Below are 23,015 nucleotides of genomic sequence, written 5' to 3'. Positions count from 1 at the left end.
CAGAAACCTATAATCAGGGCACTTGTGCTGTTCTATGTAATAGGTGTCTGCAGCGTTGGTGGTAGATGTTAAACCACAAGAAGCTTTTAGACTTAACCAATTTGTTGGTTTTATTTCAGAACTTGTTGTAAAAGATTATATAAGTATATACAGTTGCTCACAGTTAATACTAACTGTAACAGACAGGCAGTATGACAAACTTATACAGTTAATGTACTTAACGCTATTATAGCACATTTAATATATGCAGATGGTAAGCTTATATTGTGAGCAATGTGGATAATGTCAGAGAACAGGTTGCTCATATATTTTGTGCCTCTGCTTACTTTATATATCTATATGTAAGTAGGTGTCCCTGTTTTTTTTGTCTATACGGTGTGGGCGGCCCCCTCTTGCACCCCAGTCTGTACGTGGTGAATGCAGAGGATCTATGTCTGTTTCTGTTTATATGTAAGTAGGTTTTACACAAAAAGGTGCAGCTTCAGTTATCTATTTCTTTTCAGTTCAACAGTCACTTGAAGAACCTGCTGAGAACCCAACTTCATGTCTGTGCATGCTCAGTAGAGCGATGCGGACAACTGGAGGCTGCCCCACTTCCTGCCCTTACAAGATCACAGGGGACCCCACTATCAAGATGGGAGACGGAGCGTATTTACACTATCTTCATGGGAGAGTTTAATACACACACTCAACAACAGGTGCCAGGAGGTGATTTCATGTACTCCTCCGATTGTGTGAACTGTTGTTACCCGGACACTCAGGCACTACTACTGTAATGAGAGGGAGGCTACGGAAATTTGGTTAGCATGTGGAAAAATTATACTACAATGTGTGTCCTATTATTACTAAATCTATTGATATAAATCTAAAACTTATTAAGCCTATGTTTACTTCTATCGATCTATCTATCTGTATGTATATATATATATATATATATATATATATATATACACGCCTCTATAAGGTTTTGTGGCGCCGGGTTCAGCCATTGCCACCTTAAAAGCGCCAATCTCACTGTCAGCAGGGGGAATGACTAGATTACCAAACGCCGACTTGTCTTCCATCGGAATTGTCACGTGACAGCTACAAGACCTATCGCATATGCTGTACATCTGCATTAAGGTATGTAGATGTAAAGTGACCGTCATAATCCTCGTCATCACTATCTTCATGTCGCTCACATTCTTGTCGGTGTGGTAGTCATCGTGAAAATGACTACCACTGATATATATTACTTATATATATATATGTTTACTTATGCAGGGGTCAACAATGAAATAGGGAGCTCTTCAAGCGAAACTGCTTTCAAAAATGTAATTGTTATTGGTGAGTCTTCCAGTGCACTGGAGCCATTTTCTACATCTTGTCAATTAAACCAAGATTGATACATCATGTGTGGGGTGCAGTATATGGCTGATATCCATGACTAATTGTATTTGAAGGCTACTTGGGCAAAATGTTCTTCATGGACAACACAGTGGACAGCACGCTGGGGCCATACATCAGAAAACATTGTCGTCCTGGTCACAATCCACGATTACAACCATCAGCACCTGCTGCCTATCTTGAACAACAGCCCACACATTGGCAGAAAACCCCACCAGAATGTCCCGGTATATTTGCCATTCAACTGATATGGGCAAAGATTAAACATTTCCTAAGGAGCAAAGTGAAGACCAAAAAATGGGACAGTTTATTTCAGGAATACAAGGCAAGTGGGGGAAAGTGTTATTTGCTGAATTTTACAAAAGGTATGTTGACTATATCCTGCATGTCTTACTCATACTTGCCAACCTTATGGTGGCCGGGTCCGGGAGATCCTGGAGGGCAGGAGGAAGTTCGGGAGTCTCCCGGACATTCCGGGAGAGTTGGCAAATATGGTATCGTTGCGGTGAGGAGTGGGGAAAGGCACAACATATGAAATATTATTTAATGTATTTTAATTAAATAAATCCACATACTATCCTGTGCACTGTGTCTTTCTCTGTCACTTATAGCAACCTGATATGGTCACAAGCAGTACTGCAAGTGTCAAGTGTGGCATGGTGTGTAATAAAACGCCATTAAGGTCGCTGAGAGAAATCCTGGGAACCAGAGCAACCGCGTCTTAGGGTGCACTTTAGGCTGCGCGTCCATCTGAGAGAGTATCCTGCGAAAAACCGCTGAACTTCAGCAAAAGCAGGTGCTGTGTACGCAGGGCATGTGACTGCACTGATCAATAAGAAGCTATTGGTCTGCAAAATCACATTCTATGCTCCAGTGTGGCTGGGTACACCTCGACCACCGAGCCTCAGAGGGAGGCCTGGGACTGGGAACCTTGCCAGCACTCCCCGCCCCCCGCCCCCTAGACCTATGGAATTTTTTCAAAGACACGTCTATCATTTGAAGGTCATTATGTGTATCTTACATATTTTAAAGCCAGCTAATCCTTATTTCGAATTCAGACAGCTCACACTTTCCAGTACTGTATTACCTAAAGAATTCTTGCTTTAAATAAGGAAGTTACAAGCATTTGTTCTCTTCCCATTTAGCCAAATTTCATTTTCGCTCCCGAGGTGACATGAATACAAATGATCCCTCACACAGCCCACTGCCCCTGCTTTTCCCTCTAATTGGCAGGGAGAAACGTATGTCAAAACAAAAGAAGGGGACCAACCTTGACAAATTAAAACAATTCATTCTTTTCACGCACTGTAGCCTTCATGTATTTTATTGAGTTGTTTGTTAATATTGCAGTGCCAATACACGGCTCTGGTTTAACGGGGATTAAACAAGCAGATAAAAACCTTTTTTTATTTTATTTATGATTAAACAAGCTTCTTTCTTGCAAATTATTGAATAAGTAATTCAGAAATTACTTTGGGAATGTTAAAAAGATAAGTTGAGTGAACCATCGATTTTGCTAAATGTTTCGGTGTTATATATCGCGCCTACGGTTTTCAGGATTTCCTTCTGAGATGGTTCCCGTTCATGTGCACCCGTTTGCTTTTGTTTCATGTTTGGTGCTTGCATGCATTATGGGTTTTATCCATGTGCCCGAATACTGGTGACACATATGCTCTCGGATAATTCTCCAGTGACATCTATTTCAAGCTACTCTTGACAGCCAGGGCCGCTCGCAGTGCATGTAGGGCGTGACGTCATCAAGCCCGCCCGACATCCATTGCTGAGCGCGACGGAGGAGACCATGGAGGGAGCCGGATCGCCATCTGACCGCAAGGTAAGTATTGTCTTCTTTTTTTTTTCCCCAGGTTTTTTTTTTTGCTGCCTCCGACGGGCCCCCCTGGGCTGCAGGGCCCACATATATAATAATATTTTTTTTATATATATATATATATATATATATATGTCTATATAGGGGCCCCGGTGCACTGCTGTGCCTGGGGGCCCAAGATGTTGTTAAGAGGGCCCTGTTGACAGCTACTCTTTGTTTGAGCAAGTGTTTATTGTGCCTTGAAAAAAAAAAAAAAAAACCTTGGACATCCTGACTGTTGTTGGGTGTTAATTTATGATTAGTAGATCTGCTCAGGGCCTGAATATCCAATAGGCTCACTAGGTGACAGCCTAAGGGGAGCAAGGCGACAATGAGTCATCCTTGGGCCAGGCGCTTGAAGGTAAGCAAGTAGGAGAGATAAGGATGGAGACAGGTGGAGGCGTGATAGCCTCGTCACATCTTCACCCTGTGTAGCGCTTGTTCATGCCTCCGTTCTGATATACAGTGTAGACTTTAATGACAAATAAGTGACAACAATTTCCATGGCCCTTTTAAAAAGCCAAGTGGAGCAGAGTTTTCGAAAAACATAGAAACATAAACATTGATTGGGGGGGAGGGGGGAGTGAAGGAAGCTGGATTATAAATTAAAGATAAGTTTGTTATTACCTACCGCTTATTAACCTGGCATGGAAGGAGAGCCTGAAGTCTTAATCAGGGCCTGGATCTGCACCAGCTATCCTGAAATTTTCCCTGTTTATGGAGTCAGAGTTATATTATTCTTGCCTTATTCTGCAGCTACCCAAAGTCTTACAATGGAGCCGAGCCATATGGGCATTCCATGGTGAAGTCCATGGATCTAGCGGGGGCCCTTGAAGAATATTGGGGAGCCGATTAGGTTTTGCGCGTCAATCTAACCAGTGCCCACCATTAGTGTCACTAAGGTCCACAATCCAGCTTCAGTTGTTACATGGCAGCATTGCCAAGTTATATTATTATCAGGCAGTTTACACTAACCACATACTACGGAATCTGAAGGTCCGTCCTAACCTCCACGCAACCAGATCTGTGAGCAATTTGGCCGCATAAAGATTGACCATATTTATTTTAGTTAAATGGTGTAATCTGGGTCCTCCTGAGCTGCCAGATTGCAACAAGCTACCATGTCCAATTACTTTGGTAGTTGGAGGTGAACAATGCAAGTGTTGCATTGACACATGAATGTGGCGCAACTGTGGTGGCTAACCTGATTTTCAGTTCTGCCCAATCAGATTAGATCTGATTTTGAACAGAATAATTTGGAATTGTCATTTCAAAACAATGTCTAAAACAGAATGGGCCTGATTCATTAAGGATCTTATATTAAGAAGTTTCTTATTTAAGTCTCCTGGACAAAACCATGTTACAATGCAAGGGGTGCAAATTAGTTTTCTGTTTTGCACATAAGTTAAATATTGCCTGTTTTTTCATGTAGCACACAAATACTTGATAGCTTATTTGTACACTGAAATGTAAAGTTGATATTTGTGTGCTACATAAAAAAACAGGCAGTATTTAACTTATGTGCAAAGCAGAAAACTAATTTGCACCCCTTGCATTGTACATGGTTTTGTCCAGGAGACTTAAATAAGAAACTTCTTAATTTAAGATCCTTAATTAATCAGGCCCAATGTGAAACTCTTGATTTCTGTATCCTAATCTGTGTTTACAATTTGAGACAATGGAAAAACAACTTGTAATCATTATTTTTTTTCTACTTTAAATGCTAGTATCCATTTATTGACCTACCCAGATAATGCCTTAAAAAACTCACTAGCAGTGACGCAACCTAAAGGGGAATCATGAACTTGCGGGCTCAGCACAATCGGCAATTAATAAAAATGTCTTGTGTTGTAATTTGATGCACTCAATTTCCGACAGCACATAAACTCTATATACATCATTCATGACATCTCTTTGGGGCTAATCCATTAATCAGTCACTAATCCAGACATAAGTATTGGCAACATTTTAATTTCCTTTATTGTACAAAGCAGCCACTTCAATAATTTAGTAATTAAAGCTTTTGCAATGTCAGAGTGAATGGCAGCTCCGATTTCTATACCCGGCATTACTCATAACAAAACATTTCTAACGTGAATACCAAGACACACTAGCATGTCATTACAGACTATACCCTTCATCATTTAAAGTTCAAATATGTTGCAGCTATTCAGTCTAGTAATGGTCCAAGGCTGGAAATTAATTTGTAGGTATCAGAGTTCAGTGAAACGTTCAAGTACTGTAGATGATGGAATCAACAGTTTGCAATCAGAGAACCTCATTCAGGAAGGGCTTTAAGGTAGATAATATGAATTTAGTTTTCTTTTTTTTAACTTTTTATCTTTAAACCGTATAAAAATAGAAACACCAAACACATTACAAAGGAAGCAATCAAACAGTTCAATGACAAAGCACAATAATAGCAGTGGGACAAATGAACATGGTGAATTAACAGTTTTACATCCATTTTTGTCTTGTATACCAAGATTGGACAAACCAGTGTGTGATTGAGATACAAGGTCGTAATTTAGTGCACGGAAGGGGTGGGGGGGAGCTAGGGTTGGAGGATTGGAAAATCAGGGTAATGGGGGTGAGGGGGAGGAGAGTATCTAAATTATGCGTTCCCAGGGACTGGAGATTGGTGGGTGTGAAACCAGGGAGTCCACACAGCTTGATACTTAGGTATAGTATTGTTCAGGAGAGCAGTAATGTATTCCATAGAAGAGAGATACCATTTGCGGTTGAGCAACTCTGTTTTCGAGGGAGGACTGGGCTGCTTCCAAGCTTGAGCAATGAGAAATTTGGAGAACTGGTAGATGTGTGCGATTAAGCGATCTGTGGGTTTGCTGAGACCAGGTATTGGTTGGTTAAGGAAGATTTTTAGAGGTGTCCTGGGGACTCGTACACCAGCTACCTGGTGGACGATATCCAGGGTGAAATCCCAAAAATCACATATAATTGGACAATCCCACCAAATATGATGGAAAGTGCCCTGAGCTCCCCCTAGCCTCCAACAGCGGTCAGTTGTCGAAAGGTACATGTGAAGAAATCGGTGATCCTTATGTGATTTCCATCAAGTAGAAACTGTGTCTGGGTGGCCTGGGGAGAACAATGGGTGGGTCCACATTGTTGTCAGAGGGGATGGATAGGGGGCTAAATCATGCCGACGGTGAGCCATGTCCCATGTAGAAAGTGTGAATGAGATAGACGGGCATATGTATGAAGAGGCAGGCCTACAAGTCTTAGGGAGCCATGGCAAATGATGTAAGGGTATGTCCGGGGTTAGTGCATTTTCAATATATAGCCACATCTTATATCCCGGATTAATGTGCCAAGATATGATATAACTGAGTTGTGTAGTAATTTTGTATTAAAGGGAGACCAAGGCCTCCAGGTTCTTTGGACTTAGAAATTAGAGATTTACTCAATCTAGGTTTCCTTTTGTTCCATATGAAATGGTTGCAGGAGGCTTAGATGGATGTCAGTATTTGGAATAAATATAAGAGGTGGGGAAGTATATTAATTTTAATGGCCTGGATTCGTCATACCCAGAATATGTACATACAGTGTCATTTGGAAAGGTCCCGTTGAATGCAGGCCAATAAGGGTGAATAGTTTGAGTGATATAACCCAGAATAAGGCTTAGTGATGGTCACCCCTAAGCATTGGATGGGATGAGGACACCACTGGAATTTAAAAGACAACTGCAGGGTTTCCCGTGTCGGATGGGGAATGTGAGCAACATAGCTTCAGACCTGGGGATATATTTACTAAAGTGCGGGTTTCAAAAAGTGGAGATGTTGCCTATAGCAACCAATCAGATTCTAGCTTTCATTTATTTAGTGCATTCTACAAAATGAAAGCTAGAATCTGATTGGTTGCTATAGGCAACATCTCCACTTTTTCAAACCCGCAGTTTAGTAAATCTAGCCCTTGGTATCATTTATTTTCTACTCTCATTGTGCCCAGAAGTGTAATAATTCCATCATAAGACTTGGGATGGAGACCAATTGGTTAGTTATTGTTAGAAGTACATCGTCAGCGAACAGGGATATTTTATAATGTTTGGAGCCTAATTGGACATCAGTTATATCGGAGTTAAGATGAATTCTAGCCGCCATGGGAGATAATATGAATTTAATAGAGGTGTTTCCCTTGTTTGTACCTATGGGCACATACCCTAATATATCAGAAACTGACTACAGGAGGCATTGATAAAATTAAAAAGTCAACTGGTGCTAAGTGCAAATTCTAGACCATAACTAGAATCTAAAGATGAGGTAGCAGAATATATTATTGCCAACCTCTGCATTAATAATGAAGAAGACAATTACTAAGAAGGATAGTGACAAGCCTCCAGTATTTAGCAATTTTGAAGAAGACAACTCTGACTCTGAAGAAGCTCCTCCCATTTAGCAGACATTGATGTTCATTTCAAAGTCTTCGACTACTTAGGCATGCTGGGAAGTGTAGTTTTCAGCACCTGGGGCAGCGCTGGACAATCCCCCACTGCCATTGTTCTCTCCTCTCCTGTCACTCAACTCCAGTTACCCAGCCCTCCCACACAGGTGAGTGATGGGTCCAAGTGTCACATAAAAGATTTGCTTTTTTTCTCAAGAAATATTGTTTGGTTTTGCCAAATTTATGTCTCATGAGAGTGATGGGGCATTGGAGAAGTCTTTATTATAAGTGTACATTTGTGTTTTTCACACAGTAGCCAAAGTGCCCTAGAAATATCATTATCTCCTTTTCTCATTTTAATAATCTCACTCCACAAAATGAAATATCATTTTTGTACTGCTCTACAAATCTGAACACCCTGGTATGTCTAATCCATACTTAGAAGGGAAAACCCTCAATCCACCCAATTCTACCCTCTGCCTGTGCAAATTCTTCTCTTCTGCAAACTCTGCCATCCCGTTTAGCCAACCAATGCCTCCTTTCCCTACTGACATCACTAAGGCCTGGTGAACAGATACATGAAAAAAATCACCTACTGTGTTTAAGGAATAGGTAAACTATAAGCTATCCATTGTCAACAAAACATGGCTGCCCTGGGACAATCAAGACGTGTGAGAACACTAAACCTGGATTACAGAAGAGCAAAATTTTCAATAGTGTTCAGCAGACTATTTGCCTCGTTCCATAACTGGCTGTAGAATTGAACATTTTTCTCCAGCGGAATTCTGCCTTACATTTTGCTACGAGCGGAATCCCTCTATCATTTATGAATTCCACCTTACTATACACAAACAACACCACAGAGCAGAATGAATTGATGCCGTTGTCAACCCAGCTCTTTTTATAGACTATAAATTCTGAAGATTATATCGTCGCCAGTCTGCAAATCTGCCTAATCTACCAGCTGCAGTGTTCATTTGATGCTTATATTCCCAAAATATTTATCTCAGAAAGGACAAAGCACATAGGAAACTTGCCTCCCCATGGGTTTTGCTGAAGTATATACATTTGTACATGTATAAATTTATTCATAAGATTTCTTTACGTATGTGCAAATACACACAAATTCCATCAAAAGACGGCTGACTGCTAAAACAGCAGTTGAAAGGCATCACATTGACGGAAGGAAGCGAAGTATTCCTCTTTTACTGTGATTCCTGCCAATTACTGCTAGCATGCACAGTGTCACTTGTGACCCATTACAAGCCTGCAATGATGTAACTTTGAAGGACTGCAATTATGTGATTCTTCTCCAAAGTAAACACGCGCACTGGAGAAGACGTTTGATTTTCTATAACATCTTTTCAAGAGTCAGCCAGCACGTTTTTGTTGGCAGGCAGCTCGTCGCTAATTGGGGTCTCTTCACGCTGCGGTTGCTGATGTTATTTAAATGAAGCATTAGAGCTTTTGTAGCCGTTTCTTGTGTAGATGCTGCTCATTCGTAAAGAGATGTCCTCTAATACCCCAGGTGGGCTGGTGAAGTGAACTAATAACTCTCTCACTTCTGTAAAGGAGTGGAGAGGAGAATGATATCACCATATTCTTTTTGGATGGATGAAAGTTTCGATTTATAAACCTAGAGCAGCATTTTTTAGTCAGAAATCAATCAGTTTGTTACACTGGGTAATCAGGCTACTATAAAATGCAGACCCCCAAATCTCTGGGGGCTTTATTATGCAATGCTGAGACCTATGCTGGCTCTATAATGCAGAACAACATGTGCAACTTGACAGTAACTTGGCAAATCAGAAACATAATGAGAAAGGGACTCTATTAATAACGGGCAGCACGGTGGCTCAATGGTTAGCACTTCTGCCTCACAGCACTGGGGTCATGAGTTCAATTCCCAACCATGGCCTTATCTGTGTGGAGTTTGTATGTTCTCCCCGTGTTTGTGTGGGTTTCCTCCGGATGCTCCGGTTTCCTCCCACACTCCAAAAACATACTGGTAGGTTAATTGGCTGCTAACAAATTGACCCTAGTCTGTGTGTGTCTGTGTGTGTGTCTGTCTGTGTTTTAGGGAATTTAGACTGTAAGCCCCAATGGGGCAGGGACTGATGTGAGTGAGTTCTCTGTACAGCGCTGTGGAATTAGTGGCGCTATATAAATAAATGGTAATAATAATAATAATACATATCCTGTGATCACCAACCCACAGAACTAGATGACTGAGGTTTTCACCTATAGCAGCCGCCTTTCCCTTTGAGCTTGATGCGCTCACCGGCACTCAGATCCCCGGCCGTTGCCCTGGCAACGGTCGGCCCGAATTTCTGGAAGTGACGTCCCAGTCGTCATAGCGACGGCTGGGACGCCAGGAAGAGGTACAGTGAATCTAACATCCAGACAATGGGTGCTATAAAGTGTAGAAAAAAATATTAAGTGTAATATATAAAAATATAATATATATATGTGCTGTATATAATATCTGTATAAACAATCAGTTCTTAAGCTATCCTTCAAATCAGTCATTTCTGTGGTCATCAGTTCAATTGTGGATAATTAGGAATAACACAACCCCTGCTGAAAAGTATTGCCAATATTAAAAGTCACTTTGGAGATCTATGATCTGCACTCAGCCTGTGTCTCAGTGACCTATATCATCATCATCACCATTTATTTATATAGCGCCACTGATTCCGCAGCACTGTACAGAGAATTCATTCACATCAGTCCCTTCCCCATTGGAGCTTACAGTCTAAATTCCCTAACACACACACACACACTACCTATATAATCCTTATATTTTATGACAGGTACATTATCTCATACATAATGGCACACCCTGTGTTATGTTTTATATTCAGAAGGCGATCTGTCACGATTGTCAAGTAATCTTGCTTATTTATACTGAGGTTGTCACTTTATGGTCTGATAAGGTCACTGTTCTTTCTCAAGTCAGTTTTCCACAGAACTTTATCTACGTAGTGAGCTATGTACATCAGAGATTCACATGTATACCTGAAAACATTGTGTAGATTCCTAAACCTCTTCTAAAACACTCTACATCACGCTTCTTGCATAGATTGTGCTCATCCCTGCTGTCAAACTAGAACTAGGTGCTTAAAGGTTGCAGAGAAATAAGTCCAACATCATCTGCTCCCAATTTCTGCCCTTTAGGCTTTTCCCGTAGAAATGTAAGGACTAGTTTCATGTTCTCATCACAGAAAATACTCAGAGTGAGAATGTCAGACACAAAGCAAAATATAACACTCCTGACTGAGCTCAGTGAACTTTGAAACAATTAACTAGTGGCAATTTTCAATTGTTGGATTAATGTAGGTGGCAAGTTCTTAGTAACTGAGAGGCATAGCAGAACATTAAAAGCTAAATTGACAGCACTCATCTAAATAAAGCAAATTTTTTTTCCTGTCAATAAAATGACACTGGCAGCATTTTACAATCTGTTTGGATTGGTGGTTACTTTATTATGCAGTATGTGACATTTCAATAAGCCCCTTCATGTTACCTTTGGGGAAACTTATAAAAACTGCTGCACTTGTGGATGAAACATAAAAGATGCTCTACAGAAGGCCTGACTAACCTGTGGCTCTCCAGCTGAAACTACAAAGCCCAGCATGCCTTGCCACTAGATAGTCAGTCGTTAGTTGGCAGGGTGTGTTGGGACTTGTAGTTTCTCAACATCTGGAGAGGCACAGGTTGGCCATGCTTGCTCTACAGCTAATAATAGCCAATAAGAAATTTCATTATCTAAACTGTATTAGAAAGGTGGCAGGAAGCAACCTATTTCGAGGGATCAAAGTGGTGTTTCTGCATGCTTTCCACCTAAAAAATGATATCGACAATACTGGACTATTTATATGGAATGTACTTTGACATCATTGACCGGGTTGACTGCTGTTTTATTTTTTCACCCAAAAACCACATTCAGGTCAGTCCTTCAGATATATTTTGACCGTTCAACCTGCAATTTGACAACCTTCCAGAAATTCCTGGAGAGTAGGCAAGTATGGTATTTTTTTGGGATATACCCCCTTCTGGCTGGCTCCTAGGAGAGAGAGATTGCAATTTCTTCATCTGTTAGAGCAGAGTGGACTAGAAACCTGTTTGTGTTGGTGCCGATATCTAGTGGACTGCTATGGCGCAGCACGTATGTAATAAAAAAATAAACAATGTGTCTTTAAACATCGGACAGCCAATGGTGATATTGATGGAAGCAAGGAGGAATCGGGCATACTCCATGGTACCAATATGAACCCTGGCAACACTCCCTCGTCTGGCCAATCAGAGAGTGAAAAGTGTCCTTGGACCGACTTTCCTATGTGATGCTCGAGAGAAAAACAAGACATTAGAGACTTGAGAAATATTATAAAAGTTGTTACGGCCCCTACTGAACACCGGATACGTACTTAGAGCAGGATGGATAAGGGGTCTTCACCCACAGCAGCCACCTTTCCCATAGAGATTGATATTCTCACTGGTACTCGGATGACCCCAGTCGAGACGGGCAGCAGACAAGAAAAATCCAGGATCAGAAAACAGGTAGTCAATCAGCAGGTATAGTATACAGCAATATAGTAGGCTTCATAAAAATGCAGGACAAGAACCCTATAACCGGCAGGGAGGCTAAGCCCTTCCTGCTATCTAAAGTAGGAGTGGCCAATCACATGGCTAGCAGGCAGATGAGCCTCTGACAAGGCCATACTAACTGCATTGTGGTTGATAGTAGCATCCCAGCTCATAAGCAACCACCCGGGGCATAGCAGAATGGCAGCCAGTCATAAAGGGTCCTGGCTGCCTAGCAACAGCTGGGGCGCAAGAAACATAGAGAGCCGTCAAGGTAAAGCCTACCATCCTTCCACCTAACCCATTATCCCCTCTCTCCTCCCGGTCCCTTCTCCCTCCCATATGCGTCAACTGACTCCCTTTGTGCCTGAGTCTTGTTCACCCTCCCTTAGGATGTAAGCTCACTTGAGCAGGGCCCTCTTCCCTCCTGTATCCATACCTGTTCTTCTGCTCCGTACTTACTGCATTAGCCTGCCTGGAGCCTCTGAAGTTTGGTACTTATTGTTTATTGTTCAGTAATGTCTTACCCTGTATAGTCTACTGTTTGTACAGAGTATGGCGCTGCGGAACCCTTGTGGCGCCAAAGAAATAAAGGATAATAATAATCATAATAATCACGCAGCGGCTCCAAAAAATAGTGAGGAGATGTAGGTACATATTTATTATAGGGCGAAAAGCCCTATGGCAGGTAAAAATGTGTAAGGATTTGTCCTATACATCAAGGAGGTACCGCAAACTATGCTATTTTGTAACAACACAGTGGCTACTTGTTTATTTCAATTGTATTTGCTAATAAGTTCGCTATTTTACTTTATTCCCTATACTTAATATATACTTTACTAATAATAAATGTTAAGTACACTCAGAACTACAACACATCAGATTCCACAAACCAATTCTAGTAGCTCTGAACCGTCAGATATTTATCATTTATCTGGATCTCTTTTTGGAGACTACATGTCCTATGCATACAAATGACTGGTTATCACGGTCATTTATATATATTGCTGCTATACAGTGGACTGTGTACATTATTAGCGTGTGCACACATAGGGCTAGATTTACTAAACTGCGGGTTTGAAAAAGTGGAGATGTTGCCTATAGCAACCAATCAGATTCTAGTTGTCATTTATCTAGTACATTCTACAAATTGACAGCTAGAATCTGATTGGTTGCTATAGGCAACATCTCCACTTTTTCAAACCAGCAGTTTAGTAAATATACCCCATAGAGTTGAGAGCAAAACTAGCACTAGCTTATATCTACTGAATAGCACTAATCTATTAATATGTATATATGTATATTTTGTATTAGCATATTGTTTCAACATACAAAAAAACAGTCATCCTGACTACCTGTCATATTCTCTTGTAGATAAGCAATAAGACAGATGTAAAGTCCCAGACTAGCTCTACACGTGGGTGCCAAATCGGACGAGTCATTACGAGTTGACCTTTTGACAGCATTTGCCGCCTGGCCTAATAATGGTCCTCTCGGTTTTGCTGTAATTTTTGGCCCATTAGTAATCAGATTAATTCTCTTGGAGACAATGTCGAGAACAGCTTGAGACCAGAAAGATAATTATCATTTCTAAATGATCTTATCAACTGACGGATGTGAAAGAAAAAATTAGAAGTGGAGTTTAAGACCCATTGACGCACAGTCTGCAACAGGATGAGGCCTCACCCCTTTGTATTCATGTAGCAAAAATGTCAGTGCAGCCATCTTTGCAGCTACTGTGCTACAATCTGACATGGCACTGTCCTTAGGTATCTGTGGTGATGGATAATGATCGCTGCTCCTGTTGGTCCTCTAGGCAAAGTCTTGAGAGATTAAAACATAAATTATTAACACAAATCATTAACTGGTTTACCATAGTTTAGTTATGTAAAACTGCTAATCCCTACAATATTGCTACATGAATAATTTACATAATTACCTTTATTATTGAGCTAACGTTAATCCAGCCAGCCACACAAGTAAGCACCTGTATTAGTCTGGCAATATCAAATGCTGATAAGATTTTCCATCTGCCAGGCTTAGTCAAACAGTGAGTAGTAAATAAGCTAATGAGTAATATGTCGTGAGTACATTGGACGTTCCTTTGAGGCACGCTTGAGGGATTTTTATAGCAAATACGATAGCAAATAAGCTATCACAATCGTAAATATTTTATATGACTAGTAAGGAAAATATTTGTGGGTGTAAATAACAAATATATGTTCAAGGCAACAGATTCCATAAAATTTTCATTTTTGCAAGAAATCAGATAACTCTTTTCCCTGCAAGCAAAAGAAAAAAGTAACAAAAAAAAGATTTAATGCAAAGTGATTATGAATGATCACTACGAGAAGCCCTCTAGTGGATGGTGGAGAATACTACTTCCCAATAGCGAAAAAGGAAAAGTAAACAATACATTATTATTATTATTTATTATAAGGCGCCACAGATTCCGTAGCGCCAGATACAGATGAGTGTGAGTAATGCTTTTGGGACTCACAGCAAAAGATGCAAACAGAACGTACGAGGGACGGGAGACAGACGTGGGACAATAGGTAGAGAGGACCCTGCCCGCGAGGGCTTACATTCTATGGGAGGGGCGGTGAGAGACAGTAGGACCAACTGGGAGAAACAGTTTAGATGGCAGACGAAGAAGAAGAGGTGATGGATATAATGGTTAGGAGGTGGTAGGATAGGCAAGCTTGAAATGAATCTATACATGGAAATACATTCTAATATATGTAGTAAAGTGTGGTTTGGGATGTCAGAACATCGCTGTTCTACTCAGGATATAATTAAGACCCTAAATAATTAAGACTTTAGAGTGTGCCAAGTTTCTACAAAGGACCATCCCACATTTCAGATTTGGATCAATTAGTAAATACACATATTCATATAATTCTCATAGCCACCTCTAAAGCTGGGTACACACTACAGGATTTTCACCCAAGTATTGTACCAATCACACGATAAACGACTGTTCGGTCCAATATCGCATTAGTGTGTACGCTCTCCCACGATCTTGTTATATCGTACCAAAACAAATCGTATTTTTTTATTTGATTTTATAACTGGACCAAAAATCTCTATCAACGATGGAACGATATCGCTCCAATTCTTCAGTGTGTATACACTCAGGACCAGCAGTGTAGGCAGATCTTCATAGAGTTTACAGAGTCACAACATTTTCAGCCGAAGGTTATGACAGATGAAGAGCACATATCTGACGGTATATCTTGTAAACGGTGTATAGTGTGTACACATGAAACGGCATGCTGATCGGGACTTTCTGTCATTGGTAAAATTGGTACAGATATCGCATTGGGGGAAATATGTTGTAGTGTTCCCAGCCTAACATTAGTGTTCAGTGCTATCCAACAAAGAGCACCAAAGACCAACCTGCTTTAGTGCAAGATTTATTCACAAAGACATGATATGTCGGGCATGATAAAGGGTACTAGTCTGGCACAGGACAAACTTAACTCTAGGGGCCGGGAGTTTGTAGCAAAATCTGACACTATTACTTGGTGCAACATTTTAGTGGTCCATAGGCTTGATAAAGTAAATATGGAGTATGCAATATTCAAGAACATGCATATAGGTTTAACCCTATTTATGCAGATCGTTTGCGACATAACAGTCAGACTGTTGCATTATGCCGTCAGACAGACTCTACCTTGCGAGGTGTTAGGGGACATATAGATGAGAGTATGGATAGTCTAGCGCTTTTAAGGTAGAGTGCAGTAGGCTGGAGACCCCCCTATAAAAGAATACATGACTGTCACTGACGTACTACAACTACACTGTAAAGCCAATGGCCAGAGCCATGTTATGACCCAATGGTCAAAGCAAGATAAGTGGGCTCCTGACAAGGCTGGATCATCCATTAAGTGACATATACCCCCTCCCACTGCCCAGTGTGGGGGTCTCAGTCGCCTAATTGGTGCTCTGACCAGGCCACCAGCCTGCCTACATTGTAACAGGCAATAATTAAACACAATCCAAATCATGTTTTATAGGTGAACAAAGTATATAGGATACAACGGGTAAAACTCTCTTAAGCAACGCACAGCTACTATGTGAGAGAATGTATAGCCTGCAAGTTATTATTCAGTATTTATTAGTTTAATCTATGGAAGTAACAAAGAACAAAGGATGTTCTCCTTTTCGGTCCCCTAAAAATGAAAAACTGATTTGTAGAGACAATATAGGCTACATATGCTAAAAGGCAATAAATGCTGGAAATGTTGCAATATTATACTAGATAATTCTTTATAAAAGTGAGGTCCTTGGTTGATGATTTGGTGAAAGTGTTGAAGCCTATATGCCATGTTGACCTCTTCATATGGTATGTCCAGCTAACAATGTGAGAAATTAATTTCTAAGCTATTACATGTACAATACCTTTGCTTGCCTGCCAAAGTAAGTCAATGGGAATGTAGCCAAAACTAATTAGATAATTAAATAATTCAGAGCTCTCTTCCCCAACATAACAATAGACAAGTTTTAGATTCTACAGAGAAGGTCTTGCTCTCCTTATTTACTCTAAACTGGATTTGTGGACAAATACTTTTTACATTTTCTAGAAATCTGTAAGGGAGTAGGTGTGTATCTGCAAGTACAAAAGTCTATGATTATATTTCATTCATAGTAACATAGTTGATGAGGTTGAAAAAAAGACACCAGTCCATCAAGTTCAACCTATTTTGGATCTCCTGCGATCCTGCACTTATATTTGAAATTGATCCAGAGTAAGCAACCGCCAATCTGTTTCAATTGTGAAAATCCCCCCAGACCCAATATTGCAGTCCTAATTTTACCCTATATCCACTACTATCCTTCATTTTAATTAACGGTCGTATCCCTGGATACACTTTTCCGCCAAAAAATTGTCTAACCCTTTCTTAAACATGTCTATTGAATCTGCCATCACAACCTTCCCTGGCAAGGAATTCCATATCTTGACTGCCCTTACTGTAAAGAACCCCTTCCTTTGACCACGTGTCCTGTGTATAGTAGTATACAATAAAACATAAACACCTACATGGGGTTGGCTGGTCCATGTAGGATCATACATCTGCCTCAGTGGATGCTGTCCTTACTCCTGCTGGCAGTGTAATTTCGATGCATGAAAGGTGTCCACCTCTGCAAGAGTGAGGAGAATATTATGAGATCATGGAAGATATTGGTGGGTCTCAGCTAACTTCTGTCGATTCAGGCTTTTTTCATTCAGGCTGCATGTCTATCAACAATACACCTTCAGCATGAGTGAGGACAGCTTCTTCTGACCATGGCAAATGTCAGAAGGCTTGATGGAACATCATGTTGAACTTCAAATTCCTACAAAAATGAATAATTCAGTTATCCTTTAAATTTCTTTTATACAGGTAAGTCATAATGGTGGTCTTAACCAATAAGGATTGGGGATAAAAGAGGCAGGTAAAGGGGGGGTATTAATGCCCGGACTTATGCTGAAATATATATAAATGGATGGAATTGCCCACAACATCTTTGTGAAGTAAATACTCAGTGGACTCAAATAGTCTATTATTAAAAGTCATACATTATATATACATGTGTACATATATATGTGTGTGATTAATAGGCTTTTTTTTTAATATAATAGACAACTCCATCTATTATTAAGATCACAAAAATAATTAGATATAATCCTTGTGTACTTCCCAGATCAGTTTCCAATCAGTGCCAAGACTAGAGCTGTATACTATAGACAAATGTAATAGATGATAAACATAACATATGTTCTCAATCAATAGCATGTCTATTGATTGAGAATAGCACAAGGGGCAACGGGATAAAAAGACATCATGTTAGCAGCATTAATGTAAAGCTGCAGAGGGAATCCAAGAGGTCATTGAATATTAATGAACATTTGATGTGTACTTAAATAGCCATTCTTGTACAGATTTGAGACATCATTGAAATTGTGGACAATAGTTTGATAGATAGTTGTGCAGGAAGATGAATAGATGAACAAATGGAAAAAAGTGCACTAGAACAGAAAAGCAAATAGGTAGATTGATAAACTGCTAGATGGATGGACAGACAGCAAGAAATAATGACGGGCAGATGTTTAGATGACTGGTTAGACAGGCAGGAAGGACCAAAAGTGTGTAGGTGACTTAATGGATAAGCACAAAAAACGACAGAAAGATGTGTAGATGATTGGATGAACTGACAGGAATGATGACAGACAGATGTGTAGATGATTAGATGGACAGGCAGGAAGGACAGCAGCCAGATGTGTATGTGATTGGATGGACTGATAGTAATGATGACAGACATGTGTAAATGATTGGATGGACAGGAAGGAAGGATGGCAGACAGATTTGTAGATGATTGGATGGGCTGACGGGAATGATGACAGACGTGTAAATGATTGGATAGATAGGCAGGGAGGATGACAGACAGATGTGTAGATGATCGGATGGACTGACAGTAATGAAGACAGACACGTGTAAATGATTGGATAGACAGGCAGGAAGGATGGCAGACAGATTTGTAGATGATTGGATGGACTGACGGGAATGATGACAGACGTGTAAATGATTGCATAGATAGGCAGGAAGGATGACAGACAGATGTGTAGATGATTGGATGGACAGGCAGGAACGATGGCAGAAAGATGTGTAAATAATTGTAAAGCGCTACGGAATTTGCTGGCGCTATATAAATAAATGTTGATGATGTTGATGATGGACAGGCAGGAACGATGGCAGACAGATGTGTAGATGATTGGATGGACAGGCAGGAAGGATGGCAGACATGTGTAGATGATTGAATGGACAGGCAGGAAGGATGGCAGACAGATGTGTAGATGATCGGATGGACTGACAGTAATGAAGACAGACACGTGTAAATGATTATAAATAAATGTTGATGATGTTGATGATAGACAGGCAGGAACGATGGCAGACAGATGTGTAGATGATTGGATGGACAGGCAGGAAGGATGGCAGACAGATGTGTAGATGATTGGATGGACAGGCAGAAAGGATGGCAGATAGATGTGTAGATGATTGGATGGACAGGCAGGAAGGACAGCAGACATATGTGTAGATACCTGGATGGATAGGCAGGAAGAATAAGATGCCAGAACAGCTTGAGACTGGAAAAATAATTATCATTTGCAAATTGTTATATCAACTGAGGAATGTGGAAGAAAACCAATATAAGTGCCAATATAAGTGCTGATAAAGATCCACTGGTTAACAGATGTTAATCGGCAACAGTAAGGCGACTCACCCATTTATATCTATGTAGAAAAAACATCAGTGCAGGCATCTTAGCAGCTATTGTTCTACATTTTGACATGACACTGTCCTTAGGTATCTGTGTTAATGGCTAATAAACGCTGCTGCTGTTGGTCCTCTAGGGAAAGTCTTGAGAGTTAAAAAAAAAAAAATTATTAACACAAATCATTAAGTGGGTTATCATGCTTTAGCTATGTATAAATATTAATCCCTACAATATTGCTACATGAATAATTTACATAATTACCTTTATAATTGAACTATCGCAAATCCAGCGAACCACACAAGTAAGCACCTGTATTATACCGCTTTTATACTGCCGCCCCGGCAATATCCCGGGTTTTTCAAGCCGGGTTTTTGCCGGGGCTCGGAGCGTCCCAGCTCAGAAACACCATTCATACTGCACCTCGGACCCGGGAATTTCCCGGGTTGACCCCATTCATACTGCACAAGTCTGTGCCCTGGCAATTTGTGGGAGTCATCACCAGAGCAGTTTTCATTGGCTGAAAAATGGTGATGTCATTGAAAGGTGACTGGTTTTTTGACGCATAAAGATGATGCAAAAGTGAGTGGTGATTGTGACAGGCAGACAGCCAATCAGCATGTTTTCTGCGCAACCCGGGTTGCACCATTCATGGTGCAGGCAACCCGGGTTCGACCCGGGAATTACCCCTCGATAAATCCCGGGTTGAAGACCGGGGTTTTTAGACCCGGGATTTTTGACTTGCACCATTCATACTGCACCAAGACCCGGGTCGTTTGAGCTCGCCCCGGCAAAAACCCTGGATTTTGGTGCAGTATGAATGGGGTATAAGTCTGTCAATATCAAATAGTCATAATAAGATTTTCTATCTGCCTCAAACAACGAGTAGTAAATAAGCTAAAGATTAATATTTCACAAGCAGATTAGAAATTTCTATGGGCATGCTCGAGGGAGTTCTATAGCAAATACAATAGCAAATGAGCTTTTTGGTCATAATCGTAAAGATTTTATATGACTAGTAAGGAAAATATTTGTGTGTGTAAATAACAAATACATGTTCAAGGCAACATATTCCTTAAAAGTTTTATTTTTCAAGTGATATGATACTTTTTCTTTTGCTTGAAAGGAAAAGAGTTAACAAAAAAATATTTAATGCAAAGTGATTATGAACGTGCGCCACAAGGAGCCCTCTAGTGGACAAATATAATAGATGATAAACAGAACATTTGTTCTCCATCAATAATATGTCTACAGAGAGCTGCAGGGACAAAACCATTAAAAGACATCATATGAGCAGCATTGATGTAAGACTGCAAAGAGAATCAAGAGGTCACTGAAAAGTAATGAAGACTCACTGCATATATGAATAGCAATACTTGGACAGGTCTGAGAATCATTGAAATTGTGGACAATAGATAGATAGTCGTTCAGGTAGAGGAATAGATGAACAAATGGAAAAAGGGGCACTAGAACCGAAGAGCAAATAGGTAGATGGATAAACTGCTAGATGGATGGACAGACAGTAAAAAAGAATGATGGACAGATGTGTAGATGACTGGTTGGTCAGGCAGGAAGGACAATGAACACTTGTAGATGAATGGGTGGACAGGCAGGCGGGAACACAGACAGATGTTTAGATGATTGGATGGACAGTCAAGAGGATGACAGATAGGTGTGTAGATGATTGGATGACCAGGCAAGGAGGTCAACATGCAGATGCGAAGATGATTGGATGAACAGGTAGGCAGGATGACAGACAGATGTGTAGATGATTGGATGGTCAGACAGGAAAGAGGCAGGCAGATGTGTAGATTGGATGGACTGACAGGAATGATGACAGACAGATGTGTAGATGATTGGATGGACTGACAGGAATGGTGACAGACAGATGTATAGATGATTGGATGGACTGACAGGAATGGTGACAGACAGATGTGCAGATGATTGGATGGTCAGACAGGAATGATGACAGATGTGTAGATGATTGGATGGACTGACAGGAACGATGACAGACAGATGTGTAGATGATTGGATGGACAGACAGGAATGATGACAGACAGATGTGCAGATGATTGGATGGTCAGACAGGAATGATGACAGATGTGTAGATGATTGGATGGACTGACAGGAAAGATGGCAGACAGATGTGTAGGTGATTGGATGGACTGACAGGAAAGATGGCAGACAGATGTGTAGATGATTGGATGGACTGACAGGAACGATGACAGACAGATGTGTAGATGATTGGATGGACAGGCAGAAAGGATGGCAGACAGATGTGCAGATGATTGGATGGTCAGACAAGAATGATGACAGATGTGTAGATGATTGGATGGACTGACAGGAACGATGACAGACAGATGTGTAGATGGTCAGACAAGAAAGATGATAGATAGATAGATAGATAGATAGATAGATAGATAGATAGATAGATAGATATGTAGATGAATGTGTGGACAGGCAGGGAGGACAACAGATAGATCTGTATGTTACGGGAGGATGGCATCCCAAAAGTAGAGTAAAGAAGGATACTACAGGCCTAGTGGTATGGTAGAGAGGGAAAAGGTTTTCCCAGTAATGTTGGAATAAAACAAGGAACACAGGGCTAAAACTGCATAAACTCGTGGGTTTATTCTCTGTGCTTGTGGCATAAGGTTTTACCACAGCGGTAGATACGTTGTGGTAGTGTAGGGAAGTAACACCACATTGTCATCAATATGAATTGTTATTTAAAATATCACAAAATACCATTTTACGAATCTTGGTAAACAATATCAGAAATATGTAAACACAAATCACCACAACACACAGGTCACTGGATAAAGATATTTCCCACTTTGAAGTTAGGCACTGTGCTTTAGTGAAATGTGTTTCACTGGATAAATAGTTTTGAGAGACAACCGTTTGCTAATGAACTAATTAGACCATTACACTAAATTCTGCCGCAGCAGATTATCTAGACAAATCAATCACAATACTTTTAGTGCAATTATACTGATTATACATTCACACAAAAATCAGTAGAGATGCAACAATGATTAATCCAGCTTGTTCGGGTTAGATGCTTTAGAAGAAATGACTGTAGACTAGGGTTACTTAACAATATACAGAACTCAAGGGGATAAATTGTAATCCACATGTTTAAGTGAAGTTTCAGCTAACACATGAACCTTAATTACTTGTACAAGATGAAATCAGTATTCAACTTGACGCATGCATGACTCCTGAGCTCAGGGTAAACAACAGAAATTCTGCACAATAAACGACTTTCAGTGTAAGGAACTTAATGTCCACTTAGTGATCTGTCTAATAGAATAAGCAGATCTTTCCCAGCAACTGTAGGGTTAAACAACTTGCAATTCTCTCATCAGCAACCATTTTAAGCAGTTTCACAATAGAATCAAACTTCTAATGCAATACAGACAGTCTCTTGTGACAAATGATTTCTCCCTTGCACACTGCGTCAACTCCCAGATAACTTTACATACAGAAGATTTGGCTGAAATAAACTCTTCCTTCA

This window comes from Mixophyes fleayi, chromosome 6, assembly GCF_038048845.1.
Source record: "Mixophyes fleayi isolate aMixFle1 chromosome 6, aMixFle1.hap1, whole genome shotgun sequence".
Classification (NCBI taxonomy): domain Eukaryota; kingdom Metazoa; phylum Chordata; class Amphibia; order Anura; family Limnodynastidae; genus Mixophyes; species Mixophyes fleayi.
Note: the sequence above shows the minus strand (reverse complement) of the source record.